The sequence below is a fragment of the Zea mays genome, chromosome 7, assembly GCF_902167145.1.
Source record: "Zea mays cultivar B73 chromosome 7, Zm-B73-REFERENCE-NAM-5.0, whole genome shotgun sequence".
Lineage (NCBI taxonomy): Eukaryota > Viridiplantae > Streptophyta > Magnoliopsida > Poales > Poaceae > Zea > Zea mays.
This window is the reverse complement of record NC_050102.1, coordinates 116,743,720-116,759,025: the sequence shown is the minus strand read 5'-3', so window position 1 is coordinate 116,759,025 and position 15,306 is coordinate 116,743,720. Positions and strand designations below refer to the sequence as shown.

Sequence of the window (15,306 nt, the reverse complement as noted above, 5' to 3'; positions counted from 1 at the left end):
TTTTAGATTATTTAATGTGTGGTGTCGCGCGTCCAGTCGCACGATATTTCGTTTTAAATTCAGTTTAGATGACGTATGCCGTCGTGCGCTTCATCGCACGATGCTTGACGTTACTTTCATAATTAGTTCAAGTGTCTCGTGGCGCGCTCCGTCGCGCGACGAGTCGTTTTATTCATAATTCAATCTAAGGGTTGTGTCGCGTATTTCGGCGCGCGAAAATCCTATTTTTAAATTTGCTTTGGTCTGTTTATAATGATTTAACATGGAACATGACTTTATCCTATACATAACGCGATGACCAAATTAATACTATTCTGTTTAGATGAGTACTTTGATTTATAACGCTTAAAGTGATCGCCCTTCGACCGTAGCCTCGACCCTTACTCTCTCTTTCTCGCTTAGTCGTAGGTGTGAGCCCTGCACCGAGCATCTGTCTATTTACTATATTTTATTGTCTGGTGTACTGTTCTTTGGTATTAAATTTATGGAATGTATGTTTGAACTCGTATAGATAACAGTCAGTTGGTGGAGTCCGAAGGAGTTGCAAGTGAAGACCCTGAGCAGCAGTCGGTTGGTGAAGGCAAGTACCCTTGACCCATCTATGTCCTATACATTTTATAATTTACTCCTCGTATTTACACAATTTATACCTAAGGATTGACTAGCTTTTGTTCATCTTGTCCATGCTTACCTATTCTGGTTGGGTTATTTTGGTTTAGCTATATGCTAGTGCTTCACATTAATCAATGAACATGATGAGATTATCTATGATACGCTATTTTCCCTTTTGATTATGATGATGGTACTGTGACACTTAAGGGGACTCGAGCTGTTTCTCGAGTGCCTCTCCGTAAGGACTGGTTCGTTGGATGACCGCCCGGGAAAACAGTGCAACCATGAGGGTGGAATGGGACGCCCTTAGCTGAATAATTAGAGGAACCGGGGTGTAGTTCGCTTCGCCGTCGTGCCGTCAATGGGGCTCGGTGTATGCGGCCCACTCTGCCAAGGGTGGTTTGCCCCTTGGGGAGGAGTGTGGTACATTTAGGAAACCTAACGGGCGACTGCAGCCTCAGGGAATCTTTGTAAAGGCTACATAGTGAAACCCTGCCTGTTCACCTTGGTAGTGTTTAAGGGTTTGATTAGTCTGAGGCAAGAGGGAATCATGACTTGTGGGTAAAGTGCGCAACCTCTGTAGAGTGTTATGAAACTGATATATCAGCGGTGCTCGCGGTTATGAGAGGCCAAGGGAGCTCCATTGATTAGAGATACATTGATTAGAGATACTTTGATCAGAGATGTTTGGTTTACAGGTGGTGATGAGGATGATGGTTATGATTATGCTTATGGTAATGGAAAGTGGTATTCTTTCCGTTTGGAAAGGGTACTTTTGGGTTAATAACTTGGGTTAATGCTAAAACCTGGCTTTCTACTAGTTATAATAACTTGACCAACTAAAAGCAACTGCTTGACTTAACCCCACATAAAGCTAGTCCACTACAGCCAAACGGGACATTTTGCTGAGTATGTTGATGTGTACTCACCCTTGCTTTACACACCAAACCCCCCAGGTTGTCCACGTTGCAACCACTGCTCAGGAGAAGATGAAGTCGTGGAGGAGGACTTCCAGGAGTTCCAAGAGTACGATGAGTTCTAGGCGTGGGTTAGCGGCAAACCCCCAGTCGGCTGCCTGTGAAGGCCGTATTTATCTATGTTTCTTTTCCGCACTTTGATAATTGTTAAAGACTATGTGGATGTCTCGGACATCATGATGTAATCAACTATTACCTTCCTTTATGTTATTATTTGAGCACTGTGTGATGATGTCCAGTTATGTAACTGCTATGTACGTGAAATGCTGATCCTGGCACGTACATGGTTCACATTCGGTTTGCCTTCTAAAACCGGGTGTGACATAGGTGGTATCAAAGTCGTGCTGACTGTAGGACCGCTAACCTAGAGTAGAACGGTCGTTCTAAGGATTATAGACCCCTATTATCACCTTGACTTTGGTATCCCTTCAAAAGTTGGTCATATCGATCCAATCTATGTTCTACTATCACAACAGAAAACTGGTTAAATAACGTGGGTGACAAACCGTCGAACATAATGTAATAAGCCCTCGAACTTATCGTAAGAACGTGGGTTTACCGACGAATATAGCCGACGAACTTAACATTAAGAACGTGGGTACCGTCGAACTTAACATTAAGAACGTCGGTACCGTCGAACTTAACATTAAGAACGTGTGTTTTTAAGTTCGACGGGGGCCGTCGAATTTTTTCCCATAAGTTCGACGACACCCACATTCTTACGGTTAAGTTCGACGGGGCCACGTGGTCGTCGAACTTATGTGTCCTGCGTGGGTCTGCGAGGGCTGCACATTAAGTTCGACGGTACCCACGTTCTTAACCCTTTTCCAGAAAAAAATAAAAAAAATAGAAATGAAAAATTAGACACACATAATATCACATGCAACACAGAATATCACATACAATATAGATTTCAAACACATTGATATATGTTCATATCACAAATTCACACAAGTCCAAATATATAAGTTCACAAATTCACATAAGTCCAAATACATAAGTTCACAAATTCACACAAGTTCACATCCATAGTTCACATTTTTAGTTCACAAGTTCAAACACACAAGTTCAAACATTAGCTCCATCGCTCTCGATCAGGACATCGGATTGTTGTTCAAAAGCTCATTCAAATTCCCACACTTGGTGACTTGCTTAGCACTGTCCATTACATGTTGCAATGTAAGCTGAAAGGAAAAGCTAATTAGTTGGAATAAATGTTTAATAACTTTGTAACTAACTAAATGTACTAGTTTTGTAAACTGAAGTCCTAGTTTAAGGGGCTGGAAAAAATAACTAAAACATTTGGTCGGACTGAAGATTCAATAGTTGACAGCATGTACTAAACTAAATCAGCTTGCCATTTGTGTTTAGGAAAGAAATACCGAATATGCTGCCGTCAGAACACAGTTTAAGGTCTTATTCCTCCCGCAACTGCAGAGATTATCTACACAAACATATCAACGACTCAGGTGTCGAAGGGTCAACACATAATTATTGCAAGTCAAAATTTCACTAGTGTGCAGGTCAATCGGACAATCAACTAGTAGCATGTGTACTAAAAATTATCTGGCAGCAAACACTTGCGATGGAAATCAACTCCTTGTTCCTCATGCTTTTCTAACATAGGAATATGACATACCATCAACATAAGAGCAACCCAAACTTGAGTACCATGCTGCTTCTTGAAAAAATAAGTTTCCCCAGAAGCAGTCAGGACATTGGCGACATTCTTCAATATAGTCAGCATGGCAACATTAATGTACTTCAAACTGAAAAGTAAAGAAAATATTTAGGAATAAAGTAAATAAGTTTATAAAAGGCTTCCAATTTCAGTCCGAACATCCTTGCTACAAATACAAGGTTGAGTGAGAAACTGAGAATCGTTCACAACTAATATGGAAAATATTAATAGAAAATGTTCAACAAAACGACCAAAAAAGTTCAGGTTCATCTTTGTACAAGGCACTAAATGACCCTAAATAGAGCATATTCATGAAACAAGCAACACAATTTTCAAAATTTAAAATCAAACAGCTGTCAGCCAAATTAAATTCATCTGTATTTTTTAAAAAGAGAAATAGCCTAACCATTTTAACCCAGAATATATCAAACTTCAACACTGATTCTCAAAACCATCATTAGTACTTATGTAATCTGTATTTGTAGACTAGAAGGTGAGAAAATACTAGATTTGCATTCATGTTCATTATCCCGAAGAGAGTAAACTTAAGCACATTATGAGTCTAAAATGGAAAAGACAAAATATCTCCTGAAGAAATTAATCATATTTAACCGCTAGAAATGAAGCTAGGAAGAACTTCTCTACTTGATACACCAAACTGATGCTGAAGTACATACCTAAACATGCTTGTGATCAGCATTCCAACAAAGATGATATTCCCAGGCAACCAAACTTTGATTAAATTCCATGTCAATGATTCAGTTGGAACAGCACCGGACAGGGATAGTGTAGAAACTATGGTCACTAAGACAATGTTCTGCAGTAACCGAACATGGAAACAATGCTTTAAAGAAGGAAGACAACTGCATTGCATGAAAATTTGGAAAGTAAATAGTCAGCACTAGTAGTATACCTGGTAAAGCATCAAAAATACTGGGGCACTAAAACCATAGCTAGATAGAACAAATTTGTTGACCAAGATCATGCTTTTTTTCGAACACGCAGGAGAGCTGTGTATCATTGAATTAAGAAGAAGGGTCTAAAATTAGACCAAATACAAACACAACAGAAAAAAGAAGAAATAAAGAAGAAAAAGAAGAAAGAAAATAAACAAGGCCTACTGGACTCTCTACTAGAGCCCTACATGACAACTGGAATGGGAGCTGTAATAAGGGCAAGATGCTTGGCCCCCGCAAACTTCCAAATAATAATTTCTTCTTCAGCTCTTCTAATAGCCCCCTCCAGGCTAGGTGTAACTCTATCAAAAACACATCCATTTCTATGGTTGACTAAGATCATGCTGCATGATGATATTCAGTAAGCCAGACCAGATAAGAGAGCCTGATTCTGAATCTTTGGGAGCCTGAGTGACTATGCAGAACTCTCCCTTTCCTTTGAGGCCTTACCATCTTCCAAGTCATTGTCATCAACACAGAAGGACCTTGTCGACGATCTGGAGAACATGAAACTCCATTATTATCCAGAAACATAGCAGATGGTGTTAGCTTGAAGAGCAGTTGCTGCGGAGACATTTCATTACATAGGCAGGATAATGTTTGTGAATGTCTTTTTTCAGTTATAACTATCTGTGGAGACATTTTCATTCAGATAGAGAAGATCAGTGTTTATGGAGTTATTGTAAGTTTCTAAGTTTTAACTAATTATCTGTGGAGACACATAAGTTCTAAGTTTCTAAGTTTTAACTAATTATCTTTTGGGTTTCTCCAATGCCCCATTGTTCTGTCTTCTTCCTCAATGAAATTTCCGGTAATAAAAAATAATTTCTCATATTATTGGAAAATTGTGCATTCATTTAGTAAACATGCAAATCAGAAATCATAGGTTCCTTGCCTGCTCGATTTCAGCATTTCTTAAGGTTCATGCAGTCTCGTGAGAGATTGATTATATATGAACACGACATGCCCGCATTTTGGAAGCTCACCACAACTCTAACAGAATAGTAAACCGTACGATAGGCTCCATGGCAAATTGCAATTGGTTGATAACTATAGTACAAAACTGCAAGTAGTACTGATTAAGAAAGGATGCAAGAAACCAAATTGATGAGGAAATTTCATGACTGACCAGGGGAACCATGGGCGACGCCATAGGATTCGAAGGTGGGCTGTGTGTCGTAGATGGAGCCCTTGTACGGGAGCCCCTTCTTGAGGTTCCACCTCTCCTTGATGACCCTGCCCCACCGCCTCCCCTACACGTGCATGCCCTCGAATCCTGGCCCGCGGAACCACCCCTTGTGCTCCTCGTTGTGGATGTACTCGTCCCAGGTGGCCGAGAACGGGGAGCCGTCGGGCGGCGGCGGTAGCGCCCCAATGAACGCCGTGAAGGGGAGGTCATGGTTGCCGCAGAGGAATACATGGTGTTGCGCTAGGTAGCGCGTCGGGAGCGCGAGGAGGAAGTTGAGGACCCTGCGGGTGTGCGGGCCGCAGTCATTGTAGTCGCCGAGGAAGATGACCAGCGCGGTGGCCAAGGCGTCGGCGGGGAGTGCGGCCTGGAGGTTGGACCAGAGGCTCTCCAGCTTTGTGATGTAGCCGTGGACGTCACCCACACATATCACCATGAGGGGTGGCGGCGGGGCACACGCGACGGGGCGCTGGAGGCGGGCGCGCGGCTAGCAGCTAGCTGCGGGCGCTCGCGGTATACAGAGGGAAAGAAGAGAGATGCGCGGCGGCGAGAGATTTAGGTCTTTGTGTTAAGTTCGACGGTGCCCACGTGGCCCACGAATTTAATTTAAGAACATGGGTACCAACGTTTCTAATACGATAAGTTCGACGGTTTTACCACGGGCCCACGAATTTAATTTAAGAACGTGGATACCCACGTTCTTAAATTAACCCACGAACATAACCTAATTAAGAACGTCTCTACCCAGGTTCTTAAATTAATCCACGAACATTTATTAGTTTCTTGTAGTGTATATATATTATACCTTGCTGAAAAATTGGTTTTATTCTAATTCCTAATTTTTTATGGTTTACTTGCTGGTCATATTAGCTATGCTCTCACTCTTATGCTTACGGTGTCTTTTGTAGATGGCTCATCTTAGACACACTGCACGGAAGTCAGTCATTCCTTTCTTGCCCTCTCGTCTCGTGGAGCATCCTCTTCGCCGCCCGGTGACTGGTCAGTCTAGCCATTTGGAGAGGCTGCACCACCGCCTGCACGAGGAGCAGGAGCGTCGGCAACAGGAGTTGGAGCAGGAGGGCTCTTCTTCCTCGCTTCAGCAGGAGGTAGAGTCTGTGAGGAGCTGCTCTCCTGTGCCCCCGATGGAGGCGCCCCTGCACCACCACTGGGCATTCCGGCCGCTGGAGTAGCTGCTGGAGGAGACCCAGACGACGGAGGTGACGATAGCAGCTCGAGCCACAGTATCGACCTCTCAGAGGAGCAGGAGCCAGAGGTATGGGTTGCTCGACCCATCACTCGTGACGCCGCTCGCGGGTGTCACTTTCACGACACGCTCGACACCTTGCTACGCCAGACACTTGACAGGCGTACTTGGTCTATCGAGTATCGTTGTGTTATCTTCCAGCACAGTCGTGGGGTTTACCCGGACCGCTGGGAGGCGACTTGCTTGGTGCGCCGTCCAGAGAATAGTCTCCGGGGTGCGGAGGTCTGCTCAGAACATTACTCTATTTCTGAGCGGGACTCAACCGAGGCAGCCATGCAAGATGCCGCACGACGTGCGCTTTCGCACTACTGCTCAGTGTTCGGTGGGGTGGCCGATGGTCTTAACCTGAGGTATTACCCCCGCCGTCCATCTGGCAGCACATGAGGTGTGGTTGTCTCACCTGTTGGTGAGGACAATCCTAGGTTGAGCAGCACAGTCAACCTAGCAGCCGTGCTAAACACGGAGCTAGACCACGCCTTAGATGAGCTGAGTAGGGCTTGTGCTGAGATCGCCCAGTTGTGGGCTGAGCGCGCGGAGCATCGTCATCTAGTGGATGGTTCTCCCGCCCCCATCGGGACTCGGCACCCGTACCGCTCACCTCAGCGTGGACACCATGCTTATAGTAACCCCGACTGCAGGACCAAGATAAATTTAGAACCATAGATCATCAGCGTCGGATCTTGTAATTAATGTTTAAAGATAGAAGTTATAGTCTTAGCCTTAGTCTTACTCTTAGTTAGTTTTAGTTAGACATGGTAGTTTGCTTATCCTGTGTTTTTATGTTTGTCATGATGAACAATGATGGATTTGGATCTGTGTAATGACTGTCGCCAGAGTGTGGGTATCCCCTACACTTTGGTTTACCTATTAAATGTTAATAAAATTAGTTATTTAGTTGGAAAGCCCTTGTATTCTACTTTCCTCTTTATTTGAGAAGCTATGTTTGCCTGTGTTGGGAGTCAGTGAAGATGCTCATCTGCTCAGTATTGTGAAAGAATTCTATACTCTTTTCTTATGCTGCAAGGTTTGTAAGATCAGTTCAGATGTGTGATTGCATTCTGTAGATGTTAGACAACAGGCGCAGAGGAGGAAGGTGTGCTCAGCAGGAGCAGGTAGCACCGCAGGATGAGGCACCCCGGCAGCAGCTGCCACCACCGCCCCCGATGACGATAGAGCAGTTGTTCTTGATGTAGACTCAGGCAGTTCAAGCCATTGGTCAGACTCTGGCCGATATGCAGCAGCAGCATTAGCCCCCACCTCAGCCTCAGATGCCTCAAATGCCTAGAGACAAGCGTGCTGAATTCATGAGAGGTCATCCCCCAGTGTTCGCTCACTCTGCTGACCCCATGGATGCTGAAGATTGGCTGCGTACCGTGGAGCGGGAGTTGCACACCGCTCAGTGTGCCGACAGGGAGAAAGTTATGTATGGTCCTCGTTTGTTGAGAGGAGCAACCTAGTCTTGGTGGGAGTCCTACCTCGCCACCCACGCCAACCCCGACACTATCACATGGGAGGAATTCAGAGACAATTTCCATTTGTATCATGTTCCAGCAGGTCTGATGACAGTAAAGAAGGAGGAGTTTCTGGCGCTCAAGCAAGGGCCCATGTCTGTCAGTGAGTACTAAGACAGGTTTCTGCAGCTGTCCCACTATGCTTCTGAAGATGTCAACACAGATGCCAAGAGGCAGTATCGTTTCTTGAGAGGCTTAGTCGATCCCCTGCATTATAAGCTGATGAATCATACCTTCCCCACCTTTCAGCACCTAATCGATAGAGCGATCATGATAGAGAAGAAGCGCAAGGAGATGGAGGATCACAAGCGCAAGATTGGTGGACCTCAACCTGGAAGCAGCAATCACCCCCGTTTCTCAGGCAACTCGCCTCAACAGTTCAAGCAGAATCAGCGCCCGCCTCAGTAGCAGTTTCAGAGGTAGTACCCTCAGCACTAGCAGCAGAATCGCCAGAACAACCAATCAGAAGGAAGTCAGTTCTAGAGGCAGAATCAGCAGGCACCTCGCCTCCCTGCCCCAGCAATCAACCAGAACAGTCAAGCAGCCCCAGTTCAAGGCGGAAGCAGAGCATGTTTCCATTGTGGAGAGCAAGGCCATTGGGTGATGCAATGTCCAAAGAAGGCAGCCCAGTAGCAGTCAGGCCCTAGTGCCCCAGCGAAGCAGAATGTGTCTCAGCCAGGAGCAGGCAACCGCGTCCAGACACGCTACAACCATGGGAGAATGAACCATTTGGAAGCTGAAGCAGTTCAGGAAACACCAGGCACGACAGTAGGTATGTTTCCAGTCGATTCCCATATTGCAGAAGTATTATTTGATACTGGAGCAATGCATTCTTTTATTACCGCATCATGGGTAGAAGCACACAATCTTCCAATAACTACCATGTCAACACCTATTCAAATTGACTTAGCCGGTGGTAGAGTTCGAGCCGATAGTATTTGCTTGAATGTAAGTGTGGAAATAAGGTGGATAGCATTTCCCACTAATCTCATAGTAATGGGTGCTCATGGAATAGAAGTCATCCTAGGGATGAATTGGCTAGATAAGTACCATGCAATTATCAGCTATGATAGGAGGACAATTAAGTTGGTGTCCTCACTAGGAGAAGAAGTGGTAGCTGAGTTAGTCTCACCTGAGCCAAGGAAAGGAGGTTGTCATCATATGGCAATTGATAGCAAGGAGGCAGATTCACTCGAGACTATCAAGGTTGTGTCCGAGTTTCCGGATGTGTTCCCGAAAGACTTACCAGGTATGCCACCTGAGCGAAAATTTGAGTTTGCCATAGAGCTTCTTCCTGGCACAGCTCCCATTTCTAAAAGAGCCTATAGGGTATCTGGACCAGAGTTGGTTGAACTCAAGAAGCAGATAGATGAGCTATCAGAGAAAGGTTATATCAGGCCAAGCACCTCGCCTTGGGCCGCCCCTGTCCTGTTCGTGGAGAAGAAGGATGGCACCAGGAGGATGTGCATCGATTATTGAGCTCTGAATGAGGTCACGATCAAGAACAAGTTCCCCTTGCCAGAATAAAGGATTTGTTCGACCAGCTAAGAGGTGCCAACGTGTTCTCAAAGATAGATCTGAGATCAGGTTATCACCAGCTCAGGATTCGACCTTTAGACATTCCAAAGACGACATTCATTACCAAATATGGGTTGTATGAGTTCACTGTTATGTCTTTTGGTCTAACAAATGCACCAGCCTTCTTCATGAATCTGATGAACAGTGTATTCATGGATTATCTTGACAAGTTTGTGGTGGTATTTATTGATGATATCCTTATATATTATCAAAGTGAGGAAGAGCATGTGGATCATTCGAAGATGGTATTGCAGAGATTGCGAGAGCAACAGCTGTATGCAAATTTGAGCAAGTGCGAGTTCTGGATTGATGAAGTCCTGTTCTTGGGTCACATAATAAACAAAGATGGATTGGTTATGGATCCGAAGAAAGTGACAGGCATTTTGAACTGGAAAGCGCTAATAGATGCCCGAGGAATCAAGAGCTTCATTGGAATGGCCGGATATTATCGGCGATTCATTGAAGGGTTTTCGAAGATTGTGAAACCGATGACAGCTTTGCTAGCCAACAAAGTGGAGTTCAAGTGGACCCAGAAGTGCCAAGAAGCCTTTGAAGCGCTAAAAGAGAAGTTGACTACAGCGCCTATCCTAGTCTTGCCTGATGTGCACAAGCCATTCTCAGTGTATTGCGATGCTTATTACACTGGCTTGGGATGCGTATTGATGCAAGAGGGAAGAGTTGTAGCTTACTCGTCCCAACAGCTGAAAGTTCATGAGAAGAATTATCTAATCCATGACCTAGAGTTGGCAGCAGTGGTTCATGCACTAAAGACATGGAGGCACTATCTGTACGGACATAAGTGTGATGTCTACACAGACCACAAGAGTCTGAAGTACATATTCACTCAGTCGGAGCTGAATATGAGGCAAAGAAGATGGTTAGAGTTGATCAAAGACTATGAATTGGAAATTCATTACCATCCAGGCATAGCGAACATAGTGGCAGATGCTTTGAGCAGGAAAAGTCAAGTCAATATGATGGTCGCTCATCCGATGCCTTATGAGTTGGCCAAAGAGTTTGACAGGTTGAGTCTCGGATTTCTGAACAGCATGCGAGGAGTAACAGTTGAGTTAGAGCCCACCTTAGAGCGGGAAATCAAAGAAGCACAGAAGAATGATGAGAAGATCAATGAAATCCGGCAACTGATTCTGGAAGGAAAAGGTAAAGATTTTCAGGAAGATGCAGAAGGTGTGGTATGGTTCAAGGACCATTTGTGTGTTCCCAATGTCCAATCCATTCGGGAGTTGATCCTCAAGGAAGCTCATGAGACACCTTATTCCATACACTCTAGAAGTGAGAAGATGTATCATGACCTGAAGAAGAAATTTTGGTGGTACGGAATGAAAAGGGAGATCGCGGAGCATGTGGCCATATGTGATAGTTGTCAGAGGATCAAGGCAGAGCATCAGAAGCCAGCTGGATTGTTGCAGCCGTTGTGAATTCCCTAGTGGAAATGGGATGAAATCGGGATGGACTTCATAGTTGGATTGCCTCGCACTTGAGACGGCTACGATTCCATTTGGGTAGTGGTGGACCGCTTAACCATGTCAGCCCACTTCATACCTATCAAGACCAGCTACAACAGTGCAGTTTTGGCGGAGTTGTACATGTCTCGGATCGTTTGTCTTCATGGTGTGCCAAAGAAGAATAGAAGATAGTGTCAGACAGAGGAACCTCCCATTTCTGGCAGCAGTTGCATGAAGCCTTGGATACACATCTGAATTTTAGTTCAGCTTATCATCGGCAGATAGACGGTCAGACAGAAAGAACTAATCAAATCCTTGAAGATATGTTCAGAGCCTGTGCATTGCAAGATCAGTCCAGATGGGACAAGAGATTACCGTATGCAGAATTCTCCTATAACAATAATTACCAGGCCAGCTTGAAGATGTCACCATTTCAGACACTTTATGGAAGGAGTTGTAGAACTCCGTTGCAATGGGATCAGTCTGGAGAAAAGCAAGTGTTTGGGCCAGACATTTTGCTCAAAGCTGAAGAGAACATCAAGATGGATCGGGAGAACCTGAAGATAGCGCAGTCAAGGCAGCGAAGCTATGCAGACACAAGGAGAGAGAGCTGAGTTTCGAAGTTGGAAATTTTGTCTACTTGAAGGTATCGCCTATCAGAGGAGTCAGAAGATTTGGAGTCAAAGGCAAGCTAGCGCCCCGGTATGTTGGTCCATATCAGATTCTCGTAAAGCGTGGAGAAGTGGCCTATCAGCGTAGTCTGCCAGAAGGTTTGTCAATGGTGCATGATGTCTTTCATGTGTCTCAGTTAAAGAAGTGTCTATGTGTGCCAAAGGAGCAGTTGCCAGTGGAAGTTCTGGAAGTCCAACAAGACTTGACCTACATAGAGAAGCCAACACAGATTCTTGAGACTGCAGACAGAGTCACTCGGAGGAAAACTATCAGAATGTGCAAAGTCAGATGGGGTCATCACTCTGAGGAAGAAGCAACTTGGGAGCGTGAAGATGATCTGATGGCTAAATATCCCGAACTCTTTGCTGGATAACCTTGAATCTCGAGGGCGAGATTCTTTTAAGGGGGATATGTTTGTAACGCCCTGAATTTGGGGGTAGAATTTTTTCTTCTTTAATACTCACCAAATTCAGGCGTTACTCTCTTTTCTCTTCCTGTTTCGCTCTTTCTTCCCAATTTCAAAGCAGTATAGCGACTGTTGTTCGTATGGTGTGTAAACAAAAACCTAAGTTGACATGGGTGTTGCATCATGCCGAGGCATATTTCTTTTGCTTGATGTCGTGTTTAACCGCGTGTTCATCTTGTCTCGTTTTGGATTTTGATTCGCGAGTGGATTCCGATCAATGGTTGTGCGTGTCATGGGATTTCGACCCACGATGCGACCCAGCCCAGCCCGGCCCGGCCTAGCCCAGCTCGGCCAGGCCTTGGCCCGCGTGCCCCTGCCCCTCCCCATGCGTGCCCCCCTCCTTCTCTCCATTTCCCTCATTCAATTTTCCCGCACACAACTCCCTCTCTCTCCCATCTCTCTCTCTTCCCCCATTGTGCCCTAGGTTTTGGAGACGGTGATCGCCGTATTTGGAACCCAAGGTGAGCTCCCCTCCCCTCTCCCTCTCTCTCTCCCTCCGCCTCCCCTCCCTTCTTCCCCTGCTCGTGCATCCTATGCGCCACCTGCCCACCCCCCGCGCGGCCCCTCGCACGTTCCCCGGCGCGGCACCCTACTGGCCCCCGGCGGCTCCCCTCCCCTACTCGGCCTCGGCGGCCCCCCGCGCGCGCCCCTCCGCGGCCCCCAGCGGCGACCCCCTGCTTGGCCCCTAGCGGTGGCCCCGCGCGCGCCCCTGCGTGGCCCCCCGCACGCCCCTACGCGTCCCCTGCTCGTGCCCCTCGCAGCCTCCGGCGGCGGCCCCTGCGCCCCCCCCGCGCGCCCCTCTGCTTGGCCCCTCCCCGGCGGCGCTCGCCCTGTCCCTGGCGCGGCTGCGTGCCCCCGGCGCGACTCGTGTGGCCCCCGGCATGGCCTCGCGCGTCCCCGACACGTCCTCGCGCACCCCCGGCACGCGCAACGCGTTCCCACACGTGCAGCCCCATGCGCGTGGTGATTGATTTTCGGTTTTAATTAATTTTAAACTTTGTTTAATTAACGTGCTGCGTCGCGCGCTTCGTCGCCTGGCGAATTAGTTTGATTTCAGATTTTGTTAATGTGCCGCGTCGCGCGCTTCATTGCGCGACGATCCATTTTAATTTTAGATTATTTAATGTGTGGCGTCGCGCGACGTTTCGTTTTAAATTCAGTTTAGATGACGTATGCCGTCGTGCGCTTAGTCGCGCGACGAGTCATTTTATTCATAATTCAATCTAAGGGTTGTGTCGTGCGTTTCGCCGTGCGACAATACTTTTTTTAAATTTACTTTGGTTTGTTTATAATGATTAACATGGAACATGACTTTATCCTATGCATAGCGCGATGACCAAATTAATAATATTCTGTTTAGACGAGTACTTTGATTTATAACCGCTTAACGTGATCGCCCTTCGACCGTAGCCTTGACCGTTACTCTCTCTTTCTCGCTTAGTCGTAGGTGTGAGCCCTTTGTCGAGCATCTGTCTATTTACTATATTTTATTGTCTGGTGTACTGTTCTTTTGTATTAAATTTGTGGAATGTATGTTTGAACTCGTATAGGTAACGGTTAGTTGGTGGAGTCCGAAGGAGTCGCAGGTGAAGACCCTGAGCAGCAGTCGGTTGGTGAAGGCAAGTGTCCCTTGACCCATCTATGTCCTATACATTTTATAATTCACTCCCCGCATGTAATACCCAAAAATGTAAGATGAAAGCATAGTTGAGATACATACATGGTCTTTGCCTATGTTTATTGTAACATGTGAACCAACACCTCAAAAGTCATTAATTAATTAGTGACACTTAAAGTAATTTGTGCATCATGCTGTGATTTCTTTGTTTGTGCATTCACTCATAAAGATAATGATAAAAGAAATATGCAAATGGTAAAATCAATAAAATATAATTATGTTAATGTTGTGAATTGAGACTTAATTTACAATTCTAGAAATTGGAGAAGTAAAGGAAAACTACTATACAAAATAAAACAAAATATGGGATAAATGAAACCTTGCCATGATGGTTTGACCAAACTACACAATTAAAATGGGTTCAAATTCCCAAATAGGTTTGAATTCAAATTTGGATTTAAAGGAATTAAGGATAAAAGAAAACAGAAAATAAAATCCAAAAAAAAGGAAAACATGGCAACTGGGCTCACTGCTGGGATTTCGGCCCACCTAGTGATTTCCTCGCGCCAGCCCGCTACACCGAATCCGTGAGTGCGCCGACAGGTGGGGCCACGTTGTCATCTCTCTCCCTCGCAACCGAGCGCGAAGTCTTCGCCGCAACGACCGCCGCGAGAACGCCGGAGCTGCTGGTGGCCGAACCCTCCGAACCGCGCGGCGTACGACCCGGTACTACGCCCTGCTCACCATTTAATAGCCGGGTCTTTCCCCTCCTCTCCTCCCCAATTCCACGCGCGCCGCCATTGTGGGAGTGTGCCGCCGTCGGGTAGACTCCCTTCTGGTCGTCCTCTGGCCTTGGACCTGAGATCAGGAGCTCCTTCGGAACCCAAGGAAGGTAGTCGTGGCCAAGCCATTCGGGGATTGCCGTCAACGCCGTCGGAATTCCTCGCCGCTGTGACATTGCCGTGGTCGGCCCGCTCTGCGCCGTGGCCAGCCCCTCTCTGGCGCTCAACAACGGTAATCCCAACCATCATTCTCCTCGCCATGTCCTTCTCAACATCTTGCACTGGTCAATTTGGGATCGGGAGGTGTTGGTGGCCGGATTTTGCCCTCGCCGGCGAGCTGGCCGCTGCGGGAGCCGCGTACCGTCGCCTGGGGGCGCTCGGGTTGGGGAGAAGGGCGCGGACCGTCGATCCCACGGTCGACGGATCGGATCAGCCCACGCGTACCCGTTCGGTAGGATGTATCCTGCGCGTCGATCTGCGATCGTAGGGCTGTTACGCCATCAGTGTTATTTAGAGTCTGGACCGTTGGATTGTGAT

General features: G+C 46.4%; 2 pseudogenes; both read right to left on the bottom strand.

Moving 5' to 3' along the window:
* Window positions 1-2,683: 2,683 nt before the first annotated feature.
* Window positions 2,684-4,749, bottom strand: LOC103634107 (GDP-mannose transporter GONST1-like; annotated as a pseudogene).
* A 277-nt stretch (window positions 4,750-5,026) lies between these two features.
* Window positions 5,027-14,945, bottom strand: LOC103634106 (tyrosine-protein phosphatase RLPH2-like; annotated as a pseudogene).
* Window positions 14,946-15,306: the final 361 nt, after the last annotated feature.